This window comes from Cryptotermes secundus, unplaced genomic scaffold (genome assembly GCF_002891405.2).
Source record: "Cryptotermes secundus unplaced genomic scaffold, Csec_1.0 scaffold1921, whole genome shotgun sequence".
NCBI classification, from domain to species: domain Eukaryota; kingdom Metazoa; phylum Arthropoda; class Insecta; order Blattodea; family Kalotermitidae; genus Cryptotermes; species Cryptotermes secundus.
Genome location: NW_019735493.1, coordinates 124,877 through 151,186, shown reverse-complemented (window position 1 = coordinate 151,186; position 26,310 = coordinate 124,877). Strand labels below are relative to the sequence as shown.

At 44.1% G+C, this 26,310-nt stretch overlaps 2 protein-coding genes across 2 annotated transcripts in view; one reads left to right on the top strand and one right to left on the bottom strand.

The window, feature by feature from the left end:
- LOC111869485 (pseudouridine-5'-phosphate glycosidase) overlaps nucleotides 1-26,310 on the bottom strand; it is a 192,252-nt gene that overhangs the window by 47,214 nt on the left and 118,728 nt on the right. The gene's annotated exons all lie outside the window — the stretch shown is intronic.
- LOC111869484 overlaps nucleotides 3,516-26,310 on the top strand; it is a 73,276-nt gene continuing 50,481 nt past the window's right edge. Inside the window, exon 1 of the mRNA XM_023861054.2 lies at nucleotides 3,516-3,549. The gene's annotated coding sequence lies outside the window, so the exon portion shown is untranslated. The remainder of the gene's footprint in view (nucleotides 3,550-26,310) is intronic.

The following is a 26,310-nucleotide window of genomic DNA, read 5'->3' as shown; positions in this document are numbered from 1 at the left end:
TATGGTCCAGGGGTTGACTCAGACTCTTACAAAAATGAGTACCAGGAATGTTCCTGGGGGTAAAGGGCGGCGGGTGTGTAGGGCTGACAACTTCATTGCCATCTGTGAGCCGACTGTCTAGAGAAAATGTGGGAGCCTCGACGTCTCACAACCCTGTGGGCCTCCACAGTCTGCTACAGGGATAGCTTTACTATTTTTTGTTTACTTCTTCAATTTATCATTTCCCCCAGGGAGTGTTACGCATTGTCAATGGTCGGGAATCACAAAATAAAGAGACAAAGAATTGATTCCTAAAGATGTCACCTGAACTAGGTGCAATAGAGGAAAAGGTGTAACGTCCATTTCCGTATATAATACGGGATATACAAACATGGTACAAAGTCTCGGTCCCGTGCGGAGGCGGTGTCGAATACCTCCACCGTGACCCTGCGAGTCGTAGGAGGCGACGAAAAGGGAAGTCTCAAATCTGAAACATGTAAAATATGGTCGCGAGTCTCAAAGGACTCTGACCCGAGAAAGACTGCGCTGGCAAGAGCCAACAGCATATACAACAGACAGACCCGTCCTCTCGCCAGAGAGGGCGCCCCACATAAACAAGACCCTAATTGTAAACAATAATTAATATCTGGTCATGAGCTCCACATGGGGCTCCACACCAAGACTTACTGACTGACTGACCGTCAGTCGCAATGTGACTGGGACTTGGTATAAAGCAGTGTATAGAAGCAGGAACAGGCCGATATGGAGTAGAATGAGAGCCGACTCCGTCGAGATAGCGGGACGGGGACCTGCGGCAAATACACGTGTATGAAAGGAGCAAGTTCATATTCCGGTATTGGTGAAAATAAACGACGAAGCGTCCACACTATTATTATTATTATTATTATTATTATTATTATTGAAGGGGGTGGGTTTCCCCATTCACCGCGACTAATAGTCTATTGTACGTCCCCCTTTGATATTCTACCATTCGCCATACTCTGCTGGTACTGGTGCCCGATATCAGCCCCGTTCAGCCAGCGAGGCTGGCAGTGGTACCCGATACTTCCCCATCTACCGGAGGCATTGGAAACTACTTGGGCGGGAAACTTTGCCTAATTTTGCTCAGAGGTCTCCTAGAGACATGAGGATCTTTTACGTGCCGTAAATCTACTACAGGGGACCAACGGCTTAAAGTCTCTCCCGGAGGAATTGTTGCCTGAATTTTTCCGCCCTTAAAAATTCCACGACCTCCGCCGAGTTTGAACCCGCGTACCTTGAGTCATGACGTGGGAACGTTAGCCCTAGACTACGGAGGCCTCTAAGCGTCCACAGTAAGGGACAACTCTACGAAACGCGCTAAGTTGTAATAAGAAACAATTTAACGAACAGAATTTTTAACATATCTTCTTCTTACAGAGATAAAGAACGGCAAATACATATATTCATGAACGTTGCTTTGACCTTTATTTTTTCTTATTGCTAGTTGGGGTAGGTAAACACAACACGGAGAATCACAAAAATGAATTATCTGAATTTATCCACAAAAAGTGGAGATAGGACACTTTAATACTCCGGGAATGAGAAGCTCTGAGATCAAAGACACCGTATGGATTTTTTCATATAATATTCCAGAATATTGAAATAGGTAAATGATGGGAACATCTTGAAAGAACAGAAGAATATCATAAAGAGAATTTAAATTTCAAATCATGGGATGAAGCACGCTGGACTGGGCTACGGGTGTTTTCAGTGGCGACAGAGAATCCCACCGGGTCTCTAAACCCCTTCAGCTTGATTGATTACTGCTGCAGTAATGTATTATTTATGAACATTTGTTGGTACCAAGACCAGCTTGGCCCTCAAGACCTTAGCCATTTCTCTACGTTATTACGTTGTTTACTGAACTTCAATGAATGGGGTAAAGTAAAAGTAAAGTAAAGCCATCCCTGTAACAGGCCCTGAAGGCCCATAGGGCTGTGAGACGTCGAGGCTCCCACATTATCTAGACAATCGGCTCAAAGATGGCGGTAAGGTTGTCAGCCTTTCGCGCTGGCCGTACTTTACCCTCAGGAAGATTCCTGGTACTCATTTCTGTTAAAGGCTGAGTCGACCCCAGGGCCATATTGCGGCTGGAAGGATTAAGTCAACAGAAAAAAAAATCCAATGACCTCATCGGGACTTGAACGAGCGACCTTCCGGCTTGTAGCATAGTGCCCCCTCAATGAATGGGGTATTCATCGAAAAGTTACAAAAATTGCGCCTGTTAATATCGCCACATCTGTTTATTCCAGTCGTGAACAGTAGAGAAGATACACACTGTGGAAATGTACTAAACTTTGTGAACGCGTCAGAATTTTGGATACAACTGGATATAAGTAACGAACACTTTACGTGAAGAGTTACATGCTTTTCCCTTATTACTATCCCATCCTCGTATCTTTTTTTTTGTCCTATCGATATCATTTCTCTCCTTCCTTACCCCTCCTGCCTCACTTAGAAACAGTTCTCTAGTGTACATTATGCAGGATATCCTACGAGGAAAGGTCAATATTCCGGGAGGTCACAGTATCGGTCATTCTAAGAAAAAAGTGTATATGTACACGTGTCCTATTCTGAACGGTTTCCGAGATAGAGCTGTTTCACTGTACAGTTCCAAAACTGTTGATAAGAAAGAGACATTATTTTTATTTTTATTGCTAGTTACGTGGGACTAAGTCCCTTGTACTGCGGCCACTTCTGGCCTGTTGTACCAGCCCCAGATGATGGGTGAGGGTGATTGTGGAGCAATTGGTGGAATGAAGATTGGCAGGGAAACGAAGTACTCGGAGAAAACCTGCCCCAGCGCCACTTTGTCTACCACAAATCCCACTTGACCAGACCCGGGATCGAACCCGGGCCGCCGCGGCGGGAAGCCACCGACTAACCTCTTGAGCTATGGCGTGGCCAAGGAGACATTAAGTACTGTTTCTAATACCGGTATTTATTGTTCAAGTGGCAAAGTATGTAACAGTTTACCTAGTAGTACGCGGTAAAGTAGTTCGTTGAGGCACTATGCTACAAGTCGGAAGGTCACGGGTTCGTTTCCCAATGAGGTGAATTTTTTCCAGTTTACTTAATCCTTCCAGTCGCACTATGGCACCGGGTTTGACTCAGCCTCTAACAGCAATGAGTACCAGGAATCTTCCTGGGGGTGAAGACCGGCCGGCGCGTAAGGCTGACAACCTTACCGCCATCTTTGAGCCGATTGTCTAGATAATGTGGGACCCTCAGCATCTCACAACCCTATGGGCCTTCACGGCCTGTTACAGGCTTAACCTTATTTTTTACCTGGTATAATACCTTTCCGAAAATTCCACCGTCAACATTAATGCACTTTCAACTCGTGTGAGGATGGCGTGTTGCACGTCTGTACAGTGTATAGTGTACTGTACAGTGAAATAGCTCTAAATATATAAATTTACATTGAATAATAATCCGAGAGTAAATATTAAAATGTCCTTATATCTTACAGGCAAACGTATTCCAGTCGGAAGGCAGGCGATTGCAGCTACGGAGACAGAACAATGAGTAAGTGAACTGTAACAACAATTCTAACATATTAACGTTACGTGAAGAGATGCCACAGTGTTCCACAGTGTTCAGTACTGTCACTGGAAAACCTTTGTCCACTGCCCGGATAGACAAGAATAGCGTAAAGTCCGCTGAAATTTAAACGGGAAATCGTTGCTTCACTGTTACACACTATAGCCCTTGATGAACATTAATAAACCACGTTTTAGCTGATTATACAAGATGTGCGCTTTCGATGTCCTGGAAAGAGTTCTGTATTTACAGCAAAACTTACGCCGTGCCCTGCACCTTCTGATATCATACACTGCGGTCACTGACATGCAAGCCGTGAAGTGGCGCCTCCATAATTTCACGCGGCTTCGTAACGATTTTATTCATACCAACAAATGAATTTGTAGGCCGATGAAATATATAAAATGGCACAAAGGAACGGCATTTGGAAAATTCTTTATTTCAAATTTGAGTAAACCTCTCTACTCTTGTTCCCCCCTTTTATATAACCCAATCCTCTACGAGCTGTGTGGGAAGGTGAAGGTCAAGTGTGATTCATTGCGAAGGACAAACTAAGATATCTTTAGCTCCGTGAAGATGTCATAGATTAAGCAGGTAATAAAGTTAAGTTCATGCGAGTTTATTCATAAGATTGCTTAGGTACGGAGGCATATTTTATGTAGTGACAAGGTAACAATTACAAACTCACTGCGTGTTTTCTTAAAATAAGCTTAGTCACACCAGGCTAATTATGTATACGTCCTTGACTAAACACTGGGAGTCGCAGGATGCAACAAAAAGGATAGTCTCGAATCTGAGACAGTAAAATATTGTCTTGTCCCACGGGACTCGGGCCTGGGAATGACTGCGCTGGCGAGGTCCAGCAGCAATTGTAAATGACAGACTCATCCTCTCGTCAGAGTAATAAAAATCTGGTCATAAGCCACAGATGGGTGGTTTATTCCAAGACAGACTGGTCGACTGCCCAGTAACATAAGACTCAGGTTCGAACTGTTTCTACAGTACAACAAGCACCAAAATTTGGGTGTACAGCATCTGCTGAACTTAGTTCCACCCTGACATTATGGTTTTCTAAAAACGCTGACCCCCTTTATGACATGTCTGTTATTACCTTCACTTCCTGCTAAAAGGTAAGATAGAGGTAAATCTGTCCCGGTGCTTAATTAATCAATCATTATGCCATTAAGTTACAAGACAAGGAGATGCTTTATCGCCACTAGTTTTCAACTTTGCTTTCGAGTATTCCATTTAGAAAGTGAATCTACTGGGTGATAATGTAGATACCATAAAGAAAAACACACAAACTTTAATTGACGCAAGTAAAGAAGTTGGTCTAGAAGGAAACACAGAGAAAACTATGTATATGTTGTGTGTCGTCACCAAAATGCAGGGCAAATCATGACATAACGACAGAAAACAGATGTTTCGAAAATGTGGCAAAGTTAAGATATTTGGGAAAGATGATAACAAATCAAAACTTCATTCAGGAGGAAATTAAGAGGAGACTGAACTAGGGTAATGCTTGCTACAATTCAGTTCAGAACCTTTTGTCCTCTCGTCTGCTGTCCTACGTGAGACTGGTAGCCTCAAGTCCAGGGGCTACCTTTCGTCTGACCCCTCTCATCTGAAATATCTATATTGTGTTGGCGAACCTTCCGGTTAAAAAAAGAGAGATTAATTGCCGTGGGGATCCGTTGCGCTGACCACGTGACACCCTCTATCCGCCAAAGTTGGCACTAACTTCGCCGACAAGCAGCGGTCGCTCGGTCGGTTTATACAGTTCGCTTGCGGACTATAGAACACGGAGTTTGTTTTGTTTTTATTGGTGATCCTTCCAGGACTTCGCCCCACCTGACATGGCTCTCCAAGAGATCTGGACATCGCGTTAAGGCTGTAATCCGAGGAGGGGTCTCCTAAGTAGTCCAAAGGTTTTTTGTAGAATGCTTATTTCCTTCGACTCATCAGACAAAACAGGAGACAGAGGAGAGAAAAGGGAGAGAGACTGAGCGTGTGATTCTCTCTGAGTTCTCTACATTACAGAGTTTAACTTAATGTCATGCTCCTCTTCTTATCACGGCGTCTGTAACAATCGAGAGGTAAGGTAATGCCATCCCTGTGTTTAATTAACTGAGTACATCATGAAATCGCATGGAGGACTGAATGTATAGATACGTGTTTTTTATGTCGGTTTTAGTTGGATGTGAGTGGTCAGCTTCAGGCCCCGGCCGTTTTAACCCCAGGTACCCATTGTGTAGGAGACTAAGTAGGCTCCAGAGCCGGTCTGAGCGACGTGGAGAACGACAATCGAATTCCCACCCGTACGACGTTCAGCTCCTAGCCAGTCGGTACACCGAGGAATCAATCTCGACCCCCTTTTCTATCCCAAACACTGTATAACGCTCTTTCCATTCCAACCAAATGGATGCAATGGAACGTAGTGAATAGAAAGCCTAAAATGTATGAACCCCAATCATTATGTAACCCTCGACATTCTACTTTCATTTTACGAGAATTCCAACATAACAATGTTCACTGTACCCGTACATATAGGTACAGACTGTTTATTCAACACAACAAAGGCAGCCAGGCTTCACGCCTGGATGATGCTTCATTAACTCTCATTTCACAGATTCAGAATTTCATGAGGCAACATCGGAGGTCATAAACATGTGAAGCTATCCCTGCAACAGGCCGTGGTGAAGGCCCACACGGTTGTGAGACGTCGAGGCACCCACATTTTCTCTAGACAATCGGCTCATAGATGGCGGTAAGGTTGTTGCCTTACGCGCCGGTCGCCCTTTACCTTCCAGGAAGATTCCTGGTACTCATTTCTGTTAGAGGCTGAGTCGACTCCAGGGCCACAGTGCGGCTAGAAGTGAAAAAAAAATCCACCCATTGAGACTCGAACCTTAGACCTTTCGGCTTGTAGTGCCTCAACCAACTACGCTACTTTGTGCACCTCCAGAAACACAATAGTTTTATTAATATACCATCGTCACAAACTTTTAATTATTAAGTATCACTTTGTTTAACTTAAGGTTAAAGAAAAACAAACTAATACAGAAAGTCGATTTTGCTTATTACAGAGCACCGAGTAAATAAAACACTACGCTGAGGGTTCAGTTAGCTATACGAAGGTATTTTGCGCAGTGTGCCTCTATTACAGAACATCGTTCTGCATGTAAATAACCGACACGTCCAAACTTAATTACATGGCTCGCGAATCTACGCCCCTACACCACCACACTTCTTAATTAGCGCTCCTCAAAGCAGTGAACCGATAAATTGGGTGCTACTGGTTCCCAAACACAGCTTTTCACTCTGAGGAAAGAACAGACACGGAAAGAGTCTGGAATAAATTTAACAAGTTGCATTTAAGACGGAAATATATATATATATTTGCTTCTTTACAATCTACATCATTACAGAGTATTAAGTAAATGTGTTGCATTTGGTTAGCTCGCAAGGAAAACATCCAGTGATGTTTCTCCTACATGTAGTTTATTTCATTGATTGATGATGTCTTGGGGCCATGTTCTGTTCAGTCTTCTTGTCACTGGACCGTTCGTGTATAGCTCTTCTATTAATTCGTTGTCATGGTTTACAGTTTGGTTTTTGTATCTTTCAGCCATTCTTAGTGTTTCATTTTTGACGAAGGGTGTCTTTAGGTCGTTATGGAGTGTAAGGTTGCTCACATACCGTGGCGAGTCTGCAGTTGCCCTTAGTGCTTTTGATTGGAATCTCTGGATGAGATTGATTGTCGATGGCTTTGCACATCCCCAGAGTTGAAGACCGTAGGACGAAACAGGTTTCAATACAGCTTTGTATAGTAGTAAACGGAAATATATAGGATCAAACTTTAGCGGATAGAGGGTGCCGCGTGGTCAGCGCAACGGAACTCCACAGCCATTAATCCCGGTTTGCTAGACCGGAGCCGCTACTTTTCCATTCAAGTAGCTCCTCAATTATCCTCACGAGGCTGAGTGGACCCCGTTTCGGACACACTACTTCTCAGAAAATCTTGTAGCGCCGGGAATCGAACGCGGTACCTCTGGATCTGTAGCCAGGAACTGTAACCACTAGACCACAGAGGAGATCTCCATTCGATATAAAATCGATAAATATTGTATGGTGACAACCGTCATAAGCAAGGAAATGCAGATTCTTATAATACATATTTTGGGAAAACGGATAAGAATAACATGGCGACCCCAATAAATATTTTGCCTGCTTGCCTTAACCTATAAATTCTTGTAGCATTAGACGGCAAATGTATACACGATCATGTTACGGTTACGATCTCGTAATGCATAAAGCGTGTAACACTTCTGACACTTAAAATCAGTCACGCGAACGCTAAGTGGTAAAGCAGTGCATATCCATCAGTGTGAAAGGTCTGAAAAGCTGTAATTGAACTTTTTAGGGTTAAAAATAGAGGAATCCGCAGTGACCTCGGTGCGTCCCTAGATACAAAATGAAGCGATACATTTGCGCCCTGACCGTAATAGGTCTCAGATGCGATGCGGGACAGATATAAACGGAGCTGTGGTAGCTACTGACCTCTCAGCTGTTTGTCTCCGTCATTACGAAGTACGGTAGTTCCCTGGGGCCGTCGCGGTACGCCACGTCACGGTCAACAGGCTCACTTAACGTAACGTACTGGAACAGTTTACTCTAATTTACAATGAAGTTATACTCGGGACTACAAACTTTCAACTAAGCTCGGGGAAGTATAGGGAACAGTGACGTAACTCAAAATGTTAACGACTAATTAAAATAATATAATTTAAGGAAAGATAATCTCACAGATGTGAACCCAGAGTCGAGAGAAGTTAGGGTGTAATCGTTAAAATTTGAGGATTAGTCAACGAACGCAGCAATATAATCACATATTGAATTCAATTCCGCTCCTCCTACGCGTTATCCAACCAACGTTGAATTAAAATTCCGAAATGTGCAACAGGTATAAAGTTGTCAGTCAGTTACCAGAGACTGTTTGTTGCTGATCTTTTTGTCTTTCAGATATTCCCTCTTTTTGTTCCTGAAATGCCTGCTGGTTTCACATCTTATAGTGTTTACTCTTTTTTTTTCATTGGCACTACAGCCCCATTGGGCCTAGGCATACCTCCATGAACATCTCCGTTCACTTCGGTTTTTCTAAATCTTACACATTCGGTAGAACTCCTTGGGCGGGTGATCAGCTCGTCGCATGGCCTATAGCTGTACACACGATTGTTCACATTATCCACATCTATTTCGCTTGGATCCTGAAACCATCGCAAATTGTCCTGTTTCCTTTGGTCTAATATTTTTGAGCATCCTTCATCAAACCATGGCTTATGCCTCTTCAATTCATAATAATCTAAACACTCCATGGAAGAAATTTTGATATTCTAATAGTTTCCCAAGCTCTATTAATACCCACCTAAGCGTCTAAGTTTTCCAAAACTGCGAATCTATTTGAGATTTCAACACAATACTGCTCCTTACTCTCTAAGTAGTTCAATTTTTTAAATTGAACCTATCCATATGAACTCTGTGTGTTGTTTGTTTATTAACTGCCGGTCTTTCCCTAACCTTCGCCATCACCAGGTAGTGGTCAATATCACAATCTGCTGCCCTGAATGATCAGATATCAAGTATTCTTGACTGCCGTCTCCTATCTATCAAAATATGGTCTATTTGATTGTGTATCTTCCCATCAGGAGAACTCCAAGTAAATTTATGGATGTTACGATGTGGGAAGGGGGCACGCAGTAGCTTAGTTGATTGAGGCACTATGCTACAAGCCGGAAGGTGGCGATTACAAGTCCCGATGTGTTCATTGGATTATTATTATTAAATTATTAAAGTTTCTGAGATATAATCATTGAAACACTAAAATGCTGAAAACCCCTGCGAATGTTTTTATGATTTGTAACGTTACGTTATGTTACCTTAAGTTTAAGATTCGCTCCTTTCTTTACTGCGGTTAAATGGAACCTCGTGGAAGCCTCTCTCGAGCGTTAAGTCTGCTCAGACCGCAGCCAAGCGCTGCTTGTGCCTTGGCTACAGTATACATCATTCTGCAGGCGGACTAGGGCTGGTTCACTAAATGTTCGGTTATTTGATTACATTGTATCAACTTCTAAATCTACACAGAGTCACATGGAGGATGACTCCTTGAATATATACTTGAAAATAGGCCGAAACCAGAAAAGATTGTTCTGGAAGTAAAACTCTTAGACTAGGCCACTTCCCGAATATAAGTCTAAGGTTCTTTTTTTAATTCGCTTATTGGGGGGTGGAGTCCAACTGTCTCCACTAGGCACGGCGGCCACTGATTGGACTATTGTACCTGCCCCGGGTGATTATGATGATGGAGAATTTTGTGGAATGAAGATTGACAGGGGAAACCGAAGTACTCGGAGAAAACCTGCCCCAGCGCCACTTTGTCTACCATAAATCCCACTTGATCAGACCCGGGATCGAACCCGGGCCGCCGCGGTGTGAAGCTAGCGACTAACCGCTTGAGCTATGGCGCGGCCCTTCGTTCTGGATAACGTGGAATTGAAGTATGTTGTTCTCCGGGATTTTCTTTGTATATTACCGTTCCACCATTGTTCAAGCCTCATCTGTCTCTGCGTCCTACAGGTGTGCGCTAACCTCGATTTTCCCCCGCTAATCACCACTGCACTATTGCCCCAAATCATTCATCACCGCCAACTGATGTATTCTATTGCTTCGGCTTTCCCCCGTTAATCATAATTCAACAATCTCTCCATACCCACTGACCACCGCCCCCAGAAGCGTGTGTAAGTCCTCACCAAACAGCACGTTACCACGTCCATCCCTAGTTACAGAGTGAGGAAGATAAACAAGTATCCGTGGCTTTAGACCGCAAGCGATTATACCGACCGAGCGACCGCCGCCACTGGACAGAATGCTTTGTGAACCCCAGAGTCAATTTTGACTTTGGAGAAACTTGTAAATTCTGGGTATCGAAACCCGCTTCATCGGTCGTCAAGTCCGTAGCACGTCACTCGACAGACCGAGCTATCCATGTTGGCAATAATTCTGCAAATAAACAAGTGGCATAAAGATGCAGAACCACAAAGAATATTCGTATGTTGGCTCGGAAATGGATCGATCTTCCCACACGCCTAGAATCGACTTTGTCAGGGGCGGATGCAAGTGGCAGCATGACAGGAAACTGTCGGTTGGGATAGATCCACAGGAAGGGGTCATGCCGAGTAACTTACTGCTGTGCCTTGAAGCCACATCGCGTGCGCAGAATTCATGCTCAACACATTTTCAGCTTCTGTACTGCGTTCAGCAAACTGGTTCATTTCACACTTCAAATGTTCTTATCCCCTGAGGAAGGTGAATCACGATGAGGTGGACTTTTTTCAATTGTCCTAATTCTTCCAGCCCCACTATGACCCTAGGGTCGACCAATACTATAACAGAAATGAGTACCAGGAATCTTCCTGGGGGTAAAGGGCGGCCGGCGCGTAAGGCAGACCACCTCACTGCCATCTGTGAGCCGATTTTGTAGAAAAAGTGGGAGCCTCGACCTCTCACAACCCCTAGGGGCCTTCTGGGCCTGTTACAGGGATTCATTTAACTTTACCTAAAAGAGAGGTGGCTGTGCGGGTCACACAACCGTTCTGTCAGTGAGGATAAAATTTAAATGCCTTCAGGTTTGAATCACATTCTGCTCGTCCCATTGAAGGAGTTCACAGGCGTATCTTGATGTATTTTAACTATCCTGGTCATCCGTACAAAGACCTTGGTAAGCACAATCGATCCCTCCAGGGTTTCAAGCAGATAATTCTAGTATCTACTGCTAGTGGAGTGGGACTAAGTTCCTTGTACCGCGGCCACTTCTGGCCTATTGTACCAGCCCCAGATGACAGGTGAGGGTGATTGTGGAGCAATTGGTGCAATGAAGATTGGCAGGGGAAACCGAAGTACTCGGAGACAACTTGACCAGAACTGGGATCGAACCCGGGCCGCCGCGGTGGGAAGCCACCGACTAACAGCTTGAGCTATGGCGCGGCCTCTAGTATCTAACTGCAGAATGGTTTTGCGGTCTATGTGCAACGTCGGTTAATCATTTATTATTATTATTATTAGAGGGGGTGGGTTTCCCCATATACTTAGACCAGTTATTGGTCCATAGTGCGTCCCCCTTTAATTTCTACTGTCGCCATACCCTATCGGTACTGGTGCGTGCTATCGGCCCCGTTCAGCCAACGAGGTCGGCCTTCGGTACCTGATATTTCCCCCATCTACCAGAGGCACTGGAAACTACTTCGGCGGGAAACTTTGCCTAATTTTGCTCAGAGGTCTCCTAGAGACATGAGGACCTTTTACGTGCCGTAAATCTACGACACGGAGGACTTGTTCCCTGAATATTTTTCGCCCTTAAAAATTCCACGACCTCCGAGGGGTTTGAACCCGCGCACCTTGATTCATGAGGTTGGAACGTTACCCCTAGACTACGGAGGCCGTATTCGGTTAATCATCGTTTTCTCTTTATTGTCATTACATGTTTCGGCCTAACCGGCCATCATCAGGCGATTAATCAAAAAACCTCTACACCAGATGATGGCCGGTTAGGCCGAAACATGTAGTGACAATAAAGAGAAAACGATGATTAACCGACGTTGCATATAGACGGCAAAAAAAAAAACGGAACGCAAAGCCAGAGATATTTCGAGATGTCACAGCAGTCGATGCGGAAAGGAATGGCCCTTAATTCTTCATCTAGAATCTCACAGTTATCTAGATTCTAGATGGCTATCAATGATAAACTGGTAAGACCATGAAACAAAACAGCGAGGAACCATTCTGATGCAGGAATACTATTCCATTATGTTCTTGGAGGAACTGCGAAAAACCATCAAAATCATGTTGGCATAGTTGGCTTTCCAGCAGAGAATCAAACCCGGTACCTTCTGAACATGGATAAGTAGCCGAGCTCTCACACACCACACGTGGTGTTTCGACGTGTCCTAGATTGAGTAACTGCCATAACACTTCATAATGGCTCATAATCTCCAGGTCCACTTCTTGTTAATACTGAACTGGTGATTTTATCAAATAAAGTACGACAGAATTACTGGCTTTTCGTACTTTGAAATCTAAAAACTAGAAAAGAAAAACGCTTCCAAATCTGGATCTGTTTCCGTTCTTAGGTGAGGGTGGAGACACTACTCTGATGGGTCCCTTACAAGGAGCTAACCTCAATCACTGGACAACTCATGTCTGAGTCTGGGTCTCATTTTACGACCGACGGTCATTCGTCCAGTCTGCCTTGGAATAAAACACCTATCTGGAGCTTATGAGTATATTTTTATTTCTGTCAGACAGTTGCGGGTTTGTTGATGTGGGGAGCTCTGTCTGATGAGAGGACGGGTCTGTCGTTAAAACAACTGTTGCTGGCCCTTGCCAGTGAAATCATTCCGGGGTTCGAGTCCCCGTAGGACTCGCGACCATATTTTGCTGTCTCAGATTCGAGACTTCCCTTTTCGTTGCTTCCACGTCATATTCACTATTGCTATTTAAATGCCTGAGAACAGACTATGTCAAAGAGAGATAAAAAGAAAATATACAACAAAAATTGTGATAAAACACGCACATTCGTGGAACTACGATAGAAAGGGAGATAGAAATTTATGCTACAAACCTAGTCAAAGAACCTACTGCATGAACACAAAAAACCTCAATAGAAGAGACAACGGAGTGAGCTTGGAATAAACAACACGATATAAAAATAAATCTGAGAGAAATAAGGTGGACCAGGATAGGATCGAAGGGCAAGCTTTGTGAATACTGTGCCGAACATCAGGGGTTTTATAAAACGAGCGAGAACGTCTTGCTCGGTTGGTTATCGAACTTCTAGGCACTCTGTACCACAGAGCTAGTTACTGTCCCGCAGTTTTCTTAATTCTGTTGACCCACTGTCTTGGCGTGTTCCCCGCCATTGTGAAGCAACCTCGCGTGCCGACTTCTGTAAGTCTGGTGTGTTATGTCAGGCAACATACTGAATGTCAGGAGGATATTTCATGTAGTTCGGGGTCGCCTGGAAATCATGCAGACACAACCAGCCTCACTGCTTAAGTCCTTGTCTCCCCTGACCTATTTACTCAATCTTCTGGCAACATGACATCATCAATTTCTGCATCACATTACTAGTACGTCACATCCCCCCCCCAAAAAAAAAACAGGGTATGAAGGTACGGGTCCTGGAACGGTTCTAGTTGCAGGTTCTTGTGAAAATGGTAATCAATCAGGATTACTGGCCTTCAGGACTTCATTTACTGTACAGTAATACAAAAGGAGCCGGGATAGAGTAGTCGGTACAGCGACTGGCTACGGGCTGGTGGGGTCGGAGTTCGAATTCTGGTAGGTTCAAGAATTTATACTGCCAAATCACTCATTCCGCCGGTCACGGTAGCCGAGCGGTCTAAGGCATGCACTGTCTTCGCTCACTCGGAAGCCGGGATCGTGGGTTCGGATCTGTTTCCTGTGAGGTACGAACTGAATTCTTATATATTATTCTTATACACTGCCGGTCACGGTAGCCGAGCGGTCTAAGGCATGTACTGTCTTCGCTCGCTTGGAAGCCGGGATCGTGGGTTCGAATCCCACTCAGGGCATGGATGTTTAGTTTGTGTGTGTGCGTTTTTCTGTGTTTGTGTACAGATAGAGGCCTTGCGACGAGCTGATCACCCGCCCAAGGAGTCCTACCGAATGTGTAAGATCTAGAAAAACCGAAGTGAACGGAGAAGTTCATGGAGGTAGGTCTAGGCCCACTGGGGCTGTAGTGCCAAGGGGGGGAAAATCACTCATTCCAGCACATAATTAAAGAATTAATTAATATTCTACCTTTGCACAGTAAGAAGAATGCGACCCTTAAACCTTACGTGTTACGTTACAGAATGAAGTCTCAATTTCTTCGAAAATTTGTGCTTCTTTTTATTTATTTTAATCTGCCCCAGGCGACACCCTCTATCCGCACTAAACTTCGCCGATAAGCGGCTGTCGCTCAGTCGGTATAGTTCGCTTCCGGACTAAAATCACGGAGTTTTTAGTTTATTGAAGGATTGTATATAAGACTCTTCGAGTCTCAAATGACGGTTCTTAACGTTTATTAATGCCGGCATTTCTTCTTCTATGCGGATAATAATTAAAAATGGCTTCTTTCTTTAATATCCGCTCTACCGTCCTCTCTGAATGTGTCCACAGAGGTATATCGAAATTTTGTTTTGTTCCTTATAACCAATATAAACGAACCTTCTCTTACGATTCTTCACCACGTCGAACCACGTCGAGAATATAGAACCTCATGAAATCTTCATTTCTGTAGACTATTATCTGCATCCGACACTCGCAAAGCATATACTAACATCATTAGACTTTCCGTAAACATAATTTGGGGTTGGATTTGAGGTCCTAACGACGGCGACTATGAAGTTTTCTGAGGTGTTTCGTCGCTAAATTTTGTAAAAATTTACCGATGTTTCGGAGACCTTTATTGCCTCCATCTCCAGGGTTGAAGAGTAAGCCACGCAAACCAGCAAGAAACAAGCAGCCCATCGTGTCTTTTTTGGCTGCATGTTTCTTACTATTTCGCTTCTTTTACTCTTAAAACTCCGAAGATGGAGGCAATATATTTCTCCGAAACGCCCGTAAACAAATAGATTTCCAGACGTCGCATACAAAAGGACAGACCNCCTATTACCGCGAGCGTTACGTTACCGCTGAGGGGTGGGAGGGTCAACATGTCACAATATTGTCACGTGTACGGGGTTAGCGTGACTAACAGTAATGGGTTCGAAATTGATGATTGGGTTTATTGGCACTTCTTTGCAATTACAGTTAATTATAACAGGTCACACATTGAACTCCTTCTGAACGGCGTCTGTCTGACGAAGCTCTGTGAAGAATCTCTCACTAATCTCGGGCTGATTTCTACACTCCCGAATTAAAAAATGCACTGATTTTTATAACGGCCACGATACGGGGATAGAAATCGCCATGTCGAACAGTTCCTCTGTTCTTTTCTGCTGTCACGGGAATGCCTTTGTTAACATTCGCTGCCATGGAAACAAATGTTTACCTAGCCGTTGCCTAGCAAAAATGACTTCCTCTTCTACTACTATTCCGGCTATTAGGCAGTGTTTACCTAGCCGTTGCCTAGCAAATGAACACATTCCGTCACAGTGTCTCGTCGCTTTCATAAGTGTTTTTATCTTCAACTAGCAACTTATTCATATTTCACTTTGTCGGTTGAGGCAATTAAAATGAGTGTTAGCAACCCTCCAGCCCTACCCCAGTAGAGAATGTGTTTTTATGTGTCTTCTGGAGTATTTTCGACGCTTCACTTAATGAGACACATTCAGAAAATAAGAACTTAACCCAAACAAACTCCTCATACAACGCGTGGTTCTGTATCTACCAGCTGTTCAATGTCGGGAAAAAAACATTTACTTTTAATTTTGAAAAAGCCGACCAACAATCCCTATATTGCTGACAGCACTGGGCTACTGCTGACAATATCCAGGACGCGCTCCCGTTAATAAATTCGCGATGTTTGTTTCTTGGTTGGATTTGAGGTTGGCTATGAAGTGTTCAATCTCCTGGGATATAATGCTGTATTGTCCGGTGAAAGTCAACGTACACTTCGGAGGAAAATATCGAATCGAATATTGGTTCAAACAAGAAACCAGCATGAAGCAGGCAGCAGACAGAGGAGTTCGTTCATCTCGAGCACAACGAAACAGAGAAGACCAATAATTAGCCGCCGAAAAACCTTTCATTCATATTTCTTAAACGCCGTGCCATAGACAGACTGGCAGACTGACCGTCGGCCGTAACATAACACTCAGATTAAGATCGGAATTGAGATCAGAGAGAGAAGACCGGAGAGGAGAGCAGATCAGAGAAGACGGGATCAGTGGTCAGATCAGAGACGATGGGCCAGTCAGGTCGCATCGTCTGCAAGACGGTATTTCAGGTAACTGTAACTGTAAATGAGTTATCCAACAAAACACATTCGTCTAATCCACAACCCGTTAATTGTCACGGAACCCCGGACACGTGACAATATATTTCTATGGCACGAAATTCCTTCACTGAAGTTCTTCCTGTTTGCGCTGTAAATAAGCTCCAAACGAAAACCTTAGCTACATAAAAACAGAACAGGAGAGCCGGCCGGAGAGAGGCCGCAAACGAATTTCTTCGCTACAACGAGCGAGCTTAATGGGAACCCATGAAAGATTTATCGAGAGGCTCCTCCTTGTGAGTCACGTGAGGTGGAGAACTGGAGATGTAAACTGCGGTTTTCTTTGGCCAGTGCAGTTATATCCAGACTCCTCGTGGGGTTGGTCTAAAATTAGCATAACTGGGAGATTCCTGAAGTCATACGAGTCTCACAGGGAAATGTCGAAGTAAATTACCGAACAATGAATGAATCTAGGGCCCTAAAACCAACAATATCGCAAAAATATCATTGTTGGCATTATTTCTCATTTGGTGCCATACGAATTAGAAGTTCTGGCGATCAACGCTAGGTTTCAGCACATTACACAGGCAAATGGAGAAATCTACTTCGAAAGGTGCTACAGGAAAGGCTCGTTTCCGTGGTTCCGCAAGATAAAAATGAACCGCCGTGCCTTCGTGTCAATAAACCGTACGAGAGCAGGACACATCAATCTTAAAGCAAGCCTAAACAGATTTAACACTGTGATCATGGTCGAATATTAATGTGGTGATGGGCTGCAAACGGAGGAACATATCTTGTGGTACTGTAAACTGTACGAGGACCAACGGGCAACATTGATGGACATTTTGTCTGAGAACAGCAAAAAACAATACCCAAAGGCAGTTATAGAGCTCTTAAGGCTAGAAGAAAAAAGATTTCTGCAAGGCGTCTGTTACTTCATAAACAACATTCCTATATTTATATAAAACAAATATGTAAGAAAAGTAAAAAAAGTCATTGTACTGATTATTAACAGTCTACTCTCAGATTTAAGTTAAGATCTATATTAAGAACCGCGGGTACCGCTATTAGAGAATAAGATGTTTATAAGAATGTGCCACAGAAGGCTGGATGGGCATTTCCTGGGCCTATTTTGTATTTACAATAATTTGTTCCCACAAAAAAAAGAAAGAGTTTCAATATTTTAACCTATTCCACTCTCGAATAGTCTAGTGGATACCATACCAGCTATCAGAGTAGCACTGTTAGAAGCCGATATCAAGCAACGACTAATGAAGGCAAATAAAAATTGGTGGTTATAGTAGCGATCTGTAGAGTGTGTAAAGACGTGAGTCTATTATAGTTGTTTGTAGTTAACGTGTTATAAGCGTTCAGTGAAGCTAATTATCAACCCAAATCCCGTGTATAATCACAAACACATGGCAATAACAAATACATTTCATAAGACGGACAATATTTAACACGATCGGTCTAAGGCATGAACTGTCTTCGCTCGCTCGGAAGCCGAGATCGTGGGTTCGAATCCCGCTCAGGGCATGGATGTTTGTCTATAGGTAGAGGCCTTGCGACGAATTGATCACTCACCCAAGGAGTCCTACCGTATGTGTAAGATCTTGAAAAACCTAAGTGAACGAAGAAGTTCATGGAGGTAGGCCTAGGTCCACTGGGGCTGTAGTGCAAAAAAAATATTCTTATAGTGATTTACAGGTGCGACAACCAATGGAATTTCAGCTAACACACTGACACGTTCAGCAGATTCTGTGAACTGTGAAAACAAACTGCATTGAAGTTCCATTTTGTGTATGACAAACGTAAGCATTTAAAACCACGAAGCAAGCGGCCAATACCGTGATCTGTTTGGGCACGGCTCACTAGCCGTCTTGTTTAATTTTGCAATATAGAATGAACTGGAAGCTAGCGTCACACGTCCAACTGAACTGCCCATCTGTCAACATGCAGGCTTTGGCCTTCACCTTCTGTCGATTTTCAAGGCCACTGGTACTGTTAACTGCCTATATAACTGTCAATATGGGAAATTTATTCATCTTCAAATTGTCAGCGAAAACTCTGGTGGTACCAATGGGTTTGTCGGTTATCTTGTGGATAAGCATCTCTCCTCAAGAGCTTTAATACAACAGCGACTTCCAAAATAAATTTATAAGAAAATTATGAAAAGAAAAAACAATTATTTCCCAAAGTATAACATTCTTCAGATTGGATATTTATTTACGGTTTATTTAATGACGCTGTCAGTAGCAGAGACTAAACACCATCGAATAATACAATGATAATTGAATAGGAAAGTTGTGAAAGGAAAAGATCGTGATCTAATCTCAGGTACTATTTCGGTATTTACTTCGAAAGAGGAGGCCGCGCCATAGCTCAAGCGGTTAGTCGCTGGCTTCCCACCGCGGCGGCCCGGGTTCGATCCCGGGTTTGGTCAAGTGGGATTTCTGGTGGACAAACTGGCAATGGGGCAGGTTTTCTCCGAGCACTTCGGTTTCCCTTGCCAATCTTCAATCCACCACAATCACCCTCACCTATCATCTGGGGGTGGTACAATAGGCCAGAAGTGGCTGCAGTACAAGGGACTTAGTCCCACCCCACTAGCAATAAAAAGAAAAGACCCATGAAAATTATCAGTCACAATAATCGGTGTCCCAGTAGAGATTCGAATCAAGTACATTCCGAATACAAATCGCTTAAGCCAACATACTCGGTATTGGACCATTCTTGAGTAGCTAAGCGACTGATGGCTTCTCATGAACGACTCAGCTCCATGGAGTTAGTTAAAGTAGGATTTGTACAAGGCGGTCGTGGTCAATTTCAAAAATATTTCCAGGACTCTAACAATAAGTCTTAAGAAACCATATGGAAAACATCCGTGATAAGAGCTGACACTCAGTGGAGATTAGAGCCTGGTGACTTTCGAAAGAAAGTCTACAGAGTTCCCTCCTCAAAAACAAACTCCGTGGCCTGTAGTCCGCAGGCGAATTATAACGACCGAGCGACCGCCGCTTGTCGGCGAAGTTAGTGCCAACTTTAGCGCATAGAGGGTGTAGCGTGGTCAGCGAAAAGGATCCCCACGGTCGTTAATTTCGGTTTTCTAGACCGGAGCCATTATTCTCACTTATCCGCAATTATCCTCACTAGGCTGATTGAACCCCGTTCCAGACCCACTACTTCTCAGAAAATGTGGTAGAGCCGGGAATAGAACCCGGGACCTCTGGATCTGTAGCGAGGAACTCTGACCAGCAACCTGAGATATGAATCCAGCAGAACCCGTTGTAGTTCCACGTGAAACCATACCCTACTTTCACTCCCCCAAACATGTTCATGATGCTGTGTCTAATTAAGCACAGAGTCAACTTATTAAGGCTTGATCCCAGTGTATACATTTGCTAACAGGCTCATTAAGCACGCCCAGCTCCGTGTGTGTGTACCAGTACCGAAAGCAGAGGACGCTGTTCGTTGCTGCCTCGCTAAAGTGTAGAATTACTTGAAATCACTGAGAACCGTATCACATTCACGTTAACACTAACAGGGGGGTGGATACTGGGGTGCGGTCGCTAACGTAGGGCTGAATTCAACGGGCGGAACGTGATCTTGGAGACTCCCTGACGTCTTCTCACTAAGATCCCTGGAGGACGTTCCTGGCAGGATAGAATTCTGATAAAGAAAACAATACCACATGGCTGGTTCTGCAAACAGGGGACCGCATATAGATACTACTACAGAAACAAGTAAAGTTAAAGGCAAAACTATCACTGTAAAGGGTCGTAGAGGCCGATAGGGTTGCGAGACGTCGAGACTCACATCTTCTAGACAATCTGCTCACAGATGGCGGTGAGGTTGTCAGCCTTACGCTCCGGCCACCGTATACCCCACCAGGAAGATTCCTGGTACTCATTTCTGTCAGAGGCTGAGTTGACGCCAGGGCCATAGTGCGGCTGGAAGGATTAGGTCAATTGAAAAAAAAAAAAAACACCTTACTGGGAACTGAAACCGCGACCTTCCGGCTTGTAGCATAGAGCCTCACGGATACAAGTGTGTGAATGTTCCTCTAGTAAAACTTGTTTATCAGAAGCAAGGACCAAGAAAATTACACGAATTTATAAATTCGGAGATGTGACGCCGTGCTGTTTAACCATGTTTCGTAGGAACATATCTACGTCTTCAGTGCAGAACAGTATTTCGACCATAACACATAAATGAGTTAGCTGGTTGTTCAATGTTTCTTTATTTGTTTACTAATCTTATTTTTTACCCTGAAGATGGAGGATGTATTTTAATACGAAACATCAGTAAAATTCTATCAGACTGCATGGTGTCAAATTCCAGAAGATAGTACTCTTCATCTACTGTTATGTGACTACGGCCTAGAAATGTTTCGAAACAACATACTGCATCCATCTTCACGGTACACAAAGATGGAGGTAATATGTTTCTCGAACAATTTGATAGAAATGTACTAGATTATGTGATGTTAGCGCAGAAGAACATAATGTGAAAAAGCCATAATGATTAGTCAACTTTCTTTGTGGTACTCACGACGAAAAGTTCCACAAGAGAGGAACCAGAATCGAACTCCGAGACCATAACGGTTAGGAACGTCAACTCAAGTGAGCATAAAAACTATAACCAAGATTCGTCAATTTCTGTAACTTATTTAAAAGGTTAATGTACTGAGATCAATATATGCAAATCGAGGCTGAAGCACCGAACGGGGTAAACAAAACTGTCAAATTACACAGCGTAATATTAACAGGCGACCATCAGAAGGAGATGAAATAACCAAGAGAGTACAGTGAACCATTCCCTTATGATAAACATTAAATTCACAAGCTGCTATTCGTTACTGCTTGATGATACTCAAACTGGCGAGAAGTCAAAACTACATAAGACCACTGAAAGGATAAAAAATCGTTATTAATCCTTCCATGCTTACTAACACTGCTCAATATAAACAGAAATTAAATATAAAGGTCTATAAACAGTTTAGTGTAGGCTTCGAACTAGCACTGCAATGGAACATCAGCCTACATTAAAATGGATAAAACAAATTTTATTTTAAAGAACTCTGAACTCTATAAAGAAAGTCTCATTGTAGCATATGCTCCTTATGTTGAAAAAATAAAAGGAGACGTATGAAATCACCTACAAGTTTCTGTGTCTGTGGGTCCCCTTACTTCTTCGCTAGGTCGAACACTTGGATCGTGGGTTCCAATCCCTGTCAAGGCATAGATGTCTGCGTTTATTCTGTGTCCGGTGTGTAGGTAGCGGCTTTACTACGGGCTGATCCCCGTCCAAGGAGTCTTACAGACTGTCTAAGATTAAGGAACTGAAGTGAAACGAAGCGTTTCATGGATGCCCTATGCTCCAAGTGAGAGCAACAAGAATAGAAGAGGAGGAAGAGGAGGAGGGCCGCACCATAGCTCAAGCGGTTAGTCGCTGGTTTCCCACCGTGGCGACCCGGGTTCGATCGCGGGTTTGGGTCAAGTGGGATTTGTGGTGGACAAAGTGGCGCTGGGGCAGGTTTTGTCCCAGTACTTCGGTTTCCCTTGCCAATCTTCATTCCAACAATTGCTCCACAATCACCCTCACCTATCATCTGGGGCTGGTACAATAGGCCACAAGTGGCCACAACACAAGGGACTTAGTTCCACCCCACTAGCAAGAAGAAAAGGAAGAAGGAGAGGAGGAGGAGAAGGAAAAGATGAGGCGGAGAAGGAGAAGAGGAGGCGGAGAAGGAGAAGAGGAGGAGGAAGAGGAGGAGAAGGGGAGGAAAGAAGGAAGGAGAGGAGGAGGAGAAGGAAAAGATGAGGCGGAGAAGGAGAAGAGGAGGAGGAAGAGGAGGAGAGGAGGAGAAGGGGAGGAAAGAAGGAAGGAGAGGAGGAGGAAGAGGAAAAGGAGTTGCTAATGCGCCTAAAACCACACATTCACTTATGATACGTCTAAAACCCCAGAATCTCGAGGTACGCATTTCGCTGGCGTTAACCTCTACACGTTTAACTGAAAAGCAATATGCATAAGAGTTCGTGATGCAGATGTAGGTTAACATCAGACTCGCGATTTTGTAGTCCACACTGCAGAGTTCAGAGTAACTGAGGATTGGAAACGGATGCATTTCTTCGAAGCTGGCGGTAAGATGCTATTGCTTTCTGGTCCATAATGGAGATTAATGGCAGAAACGTAAAAGGGAGCGAGCAGAAGAAAGCCAACACATTCCGTTTATTGGATCGCTGGCATGGAAACGCAGAAAGTGTTTGACATCCTTGCTTACCCCGCAGAACTGACCAGCGGTACTCAGATGCCGCAAAGAACATCATCTAACGTGTCCTTCAGCCTCCTTCGTCACTGCCAGAATAACCGGAGCTCTCATTATCAGACCCGGTCCCGTTCGCTCATTAAATACGCCAAGTAACTTCATGTTTATAGAATTTGAGGCTCTCGCAGGGGCAGTTACGCAGAGTTCTACCTCCTGGGATATAAACGTCGTGGTCTAGCGGTCAGAGGTCCTGCTACAGATCCAGAGGTCCGGGTTCGATTCCTGGCGCAACCAGATTTGCTGAGAAGTAGTTGGTCTGGAACGGGATCCACTCAGCCTCGTGAGGATAATTGAGGAGATATTTCAAGCATATAGCAGCTCCGGTCTAGAAAACAGAAATTAACGGCAGTGGGGATCCCTTGCGCTGAACACGCGATACCCTCTATCCGCTAAAGTTGGCACTAACTTCGCCGACAAGCGGCGGTCACTTGGTCGGTATAGTTCGCTTGCGGAGTGAAACAACGGAGTTTGGTTTTCTTTTGTTTCATCATCGATGATATATGGCCTCGAAATTGTGTGTCGTTAAATAACAAAATTATAATTGTTTACGTGAATTCGGGAAGAGGAAATTTGGTTACGCTTTGATGAGCGTTCACAATGTCAGAGATTCCACTAACCTATGCTTTCCTTCGGGATCTTTTGTAGTACGTTGAAAGACAACCGACGTTTCAAAGGAATATGTCGCCTCCATCTTCAGGGTCGAAGAATAATCCAGGAATGCTTCTCACCAATAGAAAACCACTTTCAACGCGAGCTTTAAACGACGTAAGGCCAATTTAGGTATATGAGAATACGTACGTTACTTTGGAGGTCGAACCCAAGTAGAGTTAGTGTCTCTTCTTGAATTTCCGGTCTGTGTACATAGACTGGAGTAGCGTTTCCTTGGCAGGTTGTTTTCTCTGCTGAAGAGATGAAGGTGCTGGAGACGAACAGAATTTCGAGAATGCCGAAAAGGAAGAAGAAGAAGAATGTTGATACTGCAGCTGATGGTACCGTCCGCATTTATTGACGGAGTCTCAATTTTTCTACGCTATTTGCTTTGTCTCTAAACTGACAATGCCAATATTGACATTTCTCTTACTGACTCCGAAGGTTTGACACTCTTTAATGCTCACTTCTACTTCAAGGTGGCCGCACAAGTTGGCTCAAGCGATAGCACTTCCCACTCGTTTAAGAAAGCACGAGGTTAGAATCTCGGTGAGGACACGAATTATCCTGATTGCAGGGACACTACTTCGCATTAGGACACGACCGCTTCCAAATCATTATTCACTAAGAACCCTAACATTGCACGTTGTACATACAGTCTGACTGTCTAAGAAATTGACCTTACTTACTTACTTACTTACTTACTCATGAAGCTGAGCCCTTCTGGAGGAGCCGCCAATTCTGCGGCTTCTCAAGAATTTACCAGCATTTTATTGAACCCGAAGGTTCACTATCGTGTTCACAAGAGCCCTCCACCGGTCCCTATCCTGAGCCAGATCAATTCAATCCATACCATCCCATCCTATCTCTCTAACATCCATTTTAATAGTCCATCCACCTACGCCTTGATCCACCCAGCGGTCTCTTTCCTTCCGGCTTTCCGACCAATATCCTATATGCATTCCTCATCTCCCTCATTCGTGGTATATGCCCTGCCCGCCTCATCCTCCTTGACTTGATCCTTCTAATTATACTTGGAGAAGAGTACAAGTTGGTACAATGCACCACGAAGTCGAAATAACAAGAAGTCCTGGGAAGAACTAATCGCCTACTTTCCTTTGATACGACATGGACCGCATATAGAACGAGGCTTCCCAAAATTCTTAGTTGTCGCGGGAAAGTGTTTAACGAGACGTTGCCTAGTAACGGTTGGAGGATACACACACAGACTCTCCTTTGATACGACACGAATCGCATAGAAAACGATGCGCACCACAATTCTATTGTTGTGTGCATTCGTCGCCGCAGGAACGTGTTGCCTACCAATGATGGGGGGAGGGGATACACATAAACAAGGTGATGTGAGGTATTATGAAAAACGCCGTTAGGACTGGCTGAGGGGCCAATATATATATTGTGACATGTTGCGCAAAGCCGAGCCCCCCCCAAGCAGTGACGCGGCGGGTGAGTCAGCGCTCCCCTCCCACCCCTCAGCGGTAACGTAACGCTCGCGTAATAGGCGAGTAATCACCCCGCATCCTGGCAGCTATGCGCGGTGACGTCACGAGCGGAGCCGAAGATAGCCGAGCCCCGTAACCGGGTAACTATGCAAGGCGAATCAACAGCGGTGACGTAACAGGATGACGTGGCACTCATTACGCAACAAGCAAGCACTGCAGCTATATAAGTGAGCTGCACAGTGGCTGCGAGTCAGTTNTCATAAAGATTGGTCTACGCATTCAGAAGTTTATATGGGGGGGTTTACACATAGACACACAGCAAGGTTATCTGGTAAGCCAACTTTTGGGCTCCTTAAAATAAAGAATGTTTGCTTATGCGATCTCAATGTTGTCTGTGTATATGTGTATCGACCCTTATTAACATTAGAATGATGAAACAATCTTTACGAAACTTGGTATGTACACGTATATCGTGGCACCTGAGCCCATCTCAACGGCGTACTTAATAAATCACTTCCATGTCTTTGTTCTTCTATAGGAGTTAAATGATGCCAACTGAAGCTGAGAGACGGATACTATTGGACGTTTTCGGAACTTAACTTGAAAGTTCAGAAACGTCGCCATTTTTGCAATTAGAAACTTTTACACTTCAGTGAATTTTTATACAGAGATTAAAAAAACGTTTAGTCAATGAATTTTAAAAAGGGCTCTCAATATTATAATTCTTTAAAGATTCATTAATCTCGAGGGATGTTACGAAATGTGCATAGAGACACTGATGAATGTTTTAATTCATTTCTTGTTTAATTTAATTATGGTGATTAGTCTTTGCTAGTTTCTTGAGGTGGGGTGAGACTGAGTCCACTTGGTACGTCGGCCACTTCTGGCCTATTGTACAATACCAGCCCCGGGTGATAGATGATGAATGTGAAGCAGTCGGTGGATTGAGAACTGGCAGAGGAAACCGAAGAACTCGGAGAAAACCTGCCCTAGTGCCACTTTGTCCACCACAAATCCCATCTGACTTGACCTCGGCTCGAACCTGGGCCGCCGCGGTGGGAAGCCACAGAATAAGCGCCTGAGCTTTAGGACGGCAACAATTGCTAATGATTCAAGAAGGAACCCGGATAGCGCAGTCAGTATAGCGACTGGCTACGGGCTGGACGTGAGGAGCCGGGATAGCGCAGTCGGTACAGCGACTGGCTACGTGTTGGACGTGAGGAGCTGGGATAGCCCAGTCAGTATAGCGACTGGCTACGGGCTGTGCGTGAGGAGCCGGGCTAGCGCAGTCAGTATAGCGACTGGCTACGGGCTGG